This window comes from Bubalus bubalis, chromosome 5, assembly GCF_019923935.1.
Source record: "Bubalus bubalis isolate 160015118507 breed Murrah chromosome 5, NDDB_SH_1, whole genome shotgun sequence".
Lineage (NCBI taxonomy): Eukaryota > Metazoa > Chordata > Mammalia > Artiodactyla > Bovidae > Bubalus > Bubalus bubalis.
In genome coordinates, this window is record NC_059161.1 from 42,998,888 (window position 1) to 43,005,023 (window position 6,136).

The following is a 6,136-nucleotide window of genomic DNA, read 5'->3' on the forward strand; positions in this document are numbered from 1 at the left end:
CTCTAAGCTTTTAAACTTTAAAAACGATTTCTTAAATTTAGGTGTGTACAAACGCTTCTTCTTAAATATGGACAGAATTTCTAACATTTGGAAATTAAAAGGCCATCCAAAAGGATTGGAGGAGTCAGATTGATACAGTTTTTGAAGATAGACTAAATATGTTAAAATGCAGTTAAAGATTATGTAGCTCCAAAATAGTAGTTGGGGATCAGTACATTCTGATAGTTCAGTTTGCTGTTTACAGCATCAGCCATCTAGTGCCATCTAATAAAAATGAACCACCTTGTATGATAATTTCGAGAATTATCAGTAATCTTAATAGAGATGGAAAGTAAGGTATTTAGAAAGTTTTGCATTAACCCTGAATGAGAACCAAAGCTTGAGTGAGATTATGGTAAAAGACATTCTGTATAAAGTTATAATTTCCAATTAGCAAACTTCAAAATGTACTGTTTGTTGTTTCTTTTGGCTCTCCCTCATGTTACTTCCCTGGTGGCTCAAATGGTAAAGAATCTGCCTGGGATGCAAGAGACTTGTGTTCCATCTCTGGGAGGGGAAGATCCCCTGGAGAAGGGAATAGCTATCCACTCTGGTTTTCTTGCCTGGAGAATTCCATGGACAGAGTTGGGCTACAGTCCTTGGGGTCTCAAAGAGCCAGACACAACTGAGAGATTTTCACTTTTCTTGATGCCTCGTTTCTTCATATAATGTAAAATAATGAATATTTTCCTCGGAGTTTATCTTCGAAGTTCTTTCTGTTGAGAGCCCTTTATATCTTGGATTGAGAGACTACAAATTGGTTTTACTGGTTCCTAGAAGTTTCATTTTATAGTAGATTTTAAGATAATTTTAAAACCAGATTTGAAGTAATTTTTTCAGCTTGTAACATAAATTAAGCTTTTACCCCAGGTATGATACAGGCCTCAGATATCTTTGAAAGTGAAGTCGCTCAGTCATGTCCAGCTCTTTGCGACCTCTTGGACTGTAGCCTGCTAGGCTCCTCCGTCCATGGGATTCTCCAGGCAAGACTACTGGAGTGGGTTGCCATTTCCTTCTCCAGGGAATTTTCCTGACACAGGAATCAAACCCAGGTCTCCCACATTGCAGGCAGACTCTTTACTGTCTGAGCCAACAGGGGCTGCAGATATCTTTAGGTGCCCTTAAAAAATATACAACCACATTCCTTGCTGCTTTTACAAAGCAGTAGGCTGAGTTTTGTATTTTTCTTAATCCTCTGTTACCATGTGGACCATCCTTTCCACGCTCTGAACTTTATTTCGTTGATTTTGCTTTCAAAAGTGTTTAGAAATCCGAGTCACCAGCACATATACAGGTAGAGTGCCTTTTGGATTTGCTTTCTACATCTCATTTTGCTTTCTTTTAAGTTCTGTGTTAAATAAAAACATGTTGTATCATATACAGCATTTTTGTGTTTATGACTAAAGGAGACCATCTGTGACAACTTAGACTGTTACATTGGCTTCAGTTGATTCTCTGCCATAGCAACTAGAATAATCTTCTAAAAAAGAAAATCTAATGTCTGTAGTCTGGTTAAAACTGTAAAACAGCTTCCTGTTGCACTTTGAATAAAATCGCTGTTTCTACATGAGCCTACATGGATCTGAACCCTGCTTACCTCTTACCTGACCATTAAGCTATCTTTCCTTTTATTCCACATTCCCTACACTCCAGCCAGATTGGCTTTTTTTGGAGTTTTAGAAAATCCCAGTCTCTCCTCCCATTCCCGTACCGCGCTACCCAAGGCTTTCCCAAATGCTGTTCCATGTGGCTATAACGATCTTTGCCTTGTCTGACTGCTCTTTCTGCTTCAGGTTTTGACCTGAATGTCCCCTTAGGTGACCACCCTATCCTATACAAATAGCACCCCAGATTTCCTCCTACTTTTTTGTGTTCTTTATTATTTTCATAGCACCGTTATAACTCCTAAATTATCGGCATTTGTTTATTTTCTCTTTCTCTTTACTCAATAGTATCTCCACAATTTCAGGGGATTCATCTTTTATTTACTCAGTCAGTGTATAACAGTGTTTGAGGCCTACTGAGTACTCACATAAATATTGAAAGAAGATACCTTTCAAAGTTAAGTATTGAGTTGAAACATTTCCACATCTTATATATTCTGAGATTCCTTTCTAGTATGAATTTCTGTGAACCTCGTTTGTTTCTTATTGCTAGTTGCAGCCATGGACTTGTGGGTTAGTAAATAAAAGACATTAAAAATAAGCTGAAAAGAATCAAGATGTCATTTTGTTTTTTATAAGGCCTTAAAATAGCATTTCAGCAATACTCCATAATTTTCAGTATATGTCTTACACATCTGTTAGATTTATCTTTAAGTGATTAATAACATGATGCTATTGTATTAATAAATAGCATTCTTTTTTCTTTTTTGTGTGTGTCTACTACATAGAAATGTTTGTTGATCAGCCATGATTAACACACTTAATAGTAGTTGTTCAGTTGTCCAGTCATGTCCGACTCTTTGTGTCCCCATGGATTTCAGCACGCTAGGCCTCCCTGTGCCTCATCGTATCCCAGAGTTTGCCCAAGTTCATGTCCTTTGTGTTGGTGATGTCATTCAGCCATCTCATCCTCTGACACCCTCTTCTCTCTAGGCATACAGACTAGAAAGAAGTAAAACTTTTAGACAACATGATCATCCAGGTAGAAAATCCAATGGATTCTACTTTAAAAAAATGTTGCTATAACTATTAATTTTATATGCTGACAATAGTTATAGCAGATTTTAAAAAATAGATTCCATTGGATTTTCTGCCTGGATGATCATGTTGTCTGAAATTTAACTTCTTTCTAGTCTGCATGCCTTTTTTTCTTTTCTTGCCTTATTGCAGTGGCTAGACCCAACAATATAATGTTGAATGAAAGAATGAGATTGGGTTGTTTCTGATCTTAGGGAAAAAGTGTAAAGTCTCTCATCGTTTAGAATGATGCTAACTTTAGGTTTTTTCGTAGGTGCCCGTTAGCAGGTTGATGAGATTCCTTTATGTTCCTAGTTTTCCAGGAGATTTTATCAGAAATGGATAATGGATTTTCTTGCATGCATTTTCTGGGCCTATTGACATGATAATATGAATTTTCTTTATTAGATTTTTAATATGGTGTATTGCCTTGAGCAGTTAACCAATGTTATACCAATCTTGCATCCTGTTATAAATTCTACTTCAGTTCAGTTCAGTTGCTCAGTCGTGTCTGACTCTTTGTGACCCCATGAATCGCAGCACGCCAGGCCTCCCTGTCCATCACCAACTCCCGAAGTTCACTCAAACTCATGTCCATTGAGTCAGTGATGCCATCCAGCCATCTCATCCTCTGCCGTCCCCTTCTCCTCCTTCCCCCAATCCCTCCCAGCATCAGAGTCTTTTCCAATGAGTCAACTCTTCGCATGAGGTGGCCAAAGTATTGGAGTTTCAGCTTTAGCATCAGTCCTTCCAGTGAACACCCAGGACTGATCTCCTTCAGAATGGATCTCCTTGCAGTCTAAGGGACTCTCAAGAGTCTTCTCCAACACCACAGTTCAAAAGCATCAATTCTTCGGCGCTCAGCTTTCTTCACAGTCCAACTCTCACATCCATACATGACCACTGGAAAAACCATAGCCTTGACTAGACGAACCTTTGTTGGCAAAGTAATGTCTCTGCTTTTGAATATGCTATCTAGGTTGGTCATAACTTTCCTTCCAAGGAGTAAGCGTCTTTTAATTTCATGGCTGCAATCACCATCTGCAGTGAATTTGGAGCCCCCAAAAATGAAGTCTGACACTCTTTCCACTGTTTCCCCATCTATTTCCCATGAAGTGATGGAACCAGATGCCATGATCTTCATTTTCTGAATGTTGAGCTTTAAGCCAACTTTTTCACTCTCCCCTTTCAGTTTCATCAAGAGGCTTTTTAGTTCCTCTTCACTTTCTGCCATAAGGGTGGTGTCATATGCATATCTGAGATATTACTTTGCCAACAAAGGTCCGTCTAGTCAAGGCTATGGTTTTTCCAGTGGTCATGTATGGATGTGAGAGTTACTAGCTATAATTCTGCTTTATTTTTTCAGTGATTGCTTTAAAATCAGAGTATATATCTTTAACTCATGACAGTTGACATTCATGTAGTATTATACCACTTTACATAAAAGAAACTTCCAAATATTTATTCTCCTTCTCTTCTGGCCTTTGCTGTTATTTTCAAGCATTTAACTAATACATGTTATAAACCTCACAATGTATTATTGTTATTTTTGTTTAAAAATTATTTGTTTAGAAGATTTAAATAAGAAAGTCTTATGTTTATTCATATAGATACAACTTTCTGTACTCTTCATTCCTGTGTGCAGATCCATAATTGCATCAAGCATAGTTTTCCTTCTGCCTATTATAACAGTATACGACTACTCTTGATGAATTCTTTCAGCTTTTGCATATATAAATAAGTATTTTGCCTTTTTTTTGTACTTGAATATACAAAAAATTTCCATTCACATTAGGCCAAATACTGGGAACAATCCCAATGTCTGTTGCTTGATGACTGGGTAAACAAGCTGTTTTATATCTATGTGGTGGAATACTAGTTGGTAATAAAAAAGAATAGACTACTATTATGTCTTCAAATATATTTTCTGTCCTCCCAGCTCTGTTCTTTTGGGGCTTCTATTACACATTTGTTAGCCAGTTGAAGTCTTCCTACAGTTCACCTGATACTCTCTTTATTTTTTAACATGGGTTTCTCCCCATTTTTGCTTTGTTTTGTATAGTTTTTATTGTTGTGCTTCAAATTCACTAATATTTGCTTCTCCAATGTCTAGCCTTCTACTAATCCCATCAAGAATATTTTTTCCAATACAGACGTTGTAGTTTTCTTCTATGGATGTTCTTTGTGGAGTTTTTTATATCTTTGGTGTATCTCCTTAACTTTTTGGACATATGAAATACAGCAATGGCACCCCACTCCAGTACTCTTGCCTGGAAAATCCCATGGACAAAGGAGCCTGGTGGGCTGCAGTCCATGGGGTTGCGAAGAGTCGGACAAGACTGAACAACTTCACTTTCACTTTTCACTTTAATGCATTGGAGAAGGAAATGGCAACCCACTCCAGTGTTCTTGCCTGGAGAATTCCAGGGACGGCGGAGCCTTGTGGGCTGCTGTGTATGGGGTCGCACAGAGTCGGACACGACTGACGCGACTTAGCAGCCGTGATAAATGTTAATGTCATTGTCTGCTGATTTTAATATCTGTATTTTGGATCAGTCGCAATTGATTAATTCTTTTCTTAAATATGATTCATATTTTCTGGCTTCTTTGTATGCCTGGTGATCTTCAACCTGATTCAAGATGTGAATTTTATGTTGGATGTTACCTGTTTTTGTTTTCCTGTAAATATTTTTGAACTTTGTTCTGAGATGAAGTTAAGTTACTTGGAGATAGTTTTATTTTTTTTGAGACTTGTAACTTTTAAAATTTGTTAGACATGACCAGAGAAATGTTTACTAAAGACTAATTTCCTACTAGTGAGGCAAGACTCTTTTGAATACCAAGTCCTCTGTGAATTACAAATGTTTTCCAGTCTGACTGGGGGCAATAGTCCCTATTCCTTGTCCTTTGGGGGTACTGTATACTGTGTTCCCTGATGCTTTTGGATAGTTCTTTCCCTGGCCTCATGTAGTGTCCTCACATGCATGTGCTGATCACTGCTTTGCTGCATTTTTCAGGGGATCCTCTGCTGATCTCCATCATTCCTTTCCTGTTCAGCTCTTTCCCTTCTGGTATCCTGAACTTCATCTTCTCGACCCAGGGAGTCCAGCTGGCTTTGCTTGGATTCTCCTCTCTCCCCTACCCCATGTGGTAGCCTGGGGACTCTCTTAAGGAATTAAATTGGGGCAGTCATAGGGCTTGCTTCATTTGTTTCCCATGTCTCAGGGATAACTATCCTTCATTACCTATGTCTGGAAAATCATCGTTTCATACATTCTGTTTGTTTGTGGTTGTCTTAGGAGAGAACATAAATTCAATCCTTCTTACTCCATTTTGGTCAACAGTGCAAGTCTCAGCAGTGTTTTAAATGCTTTATGTATATTAACTAATTTAAACCTTTCAACATTGTAGAGTGC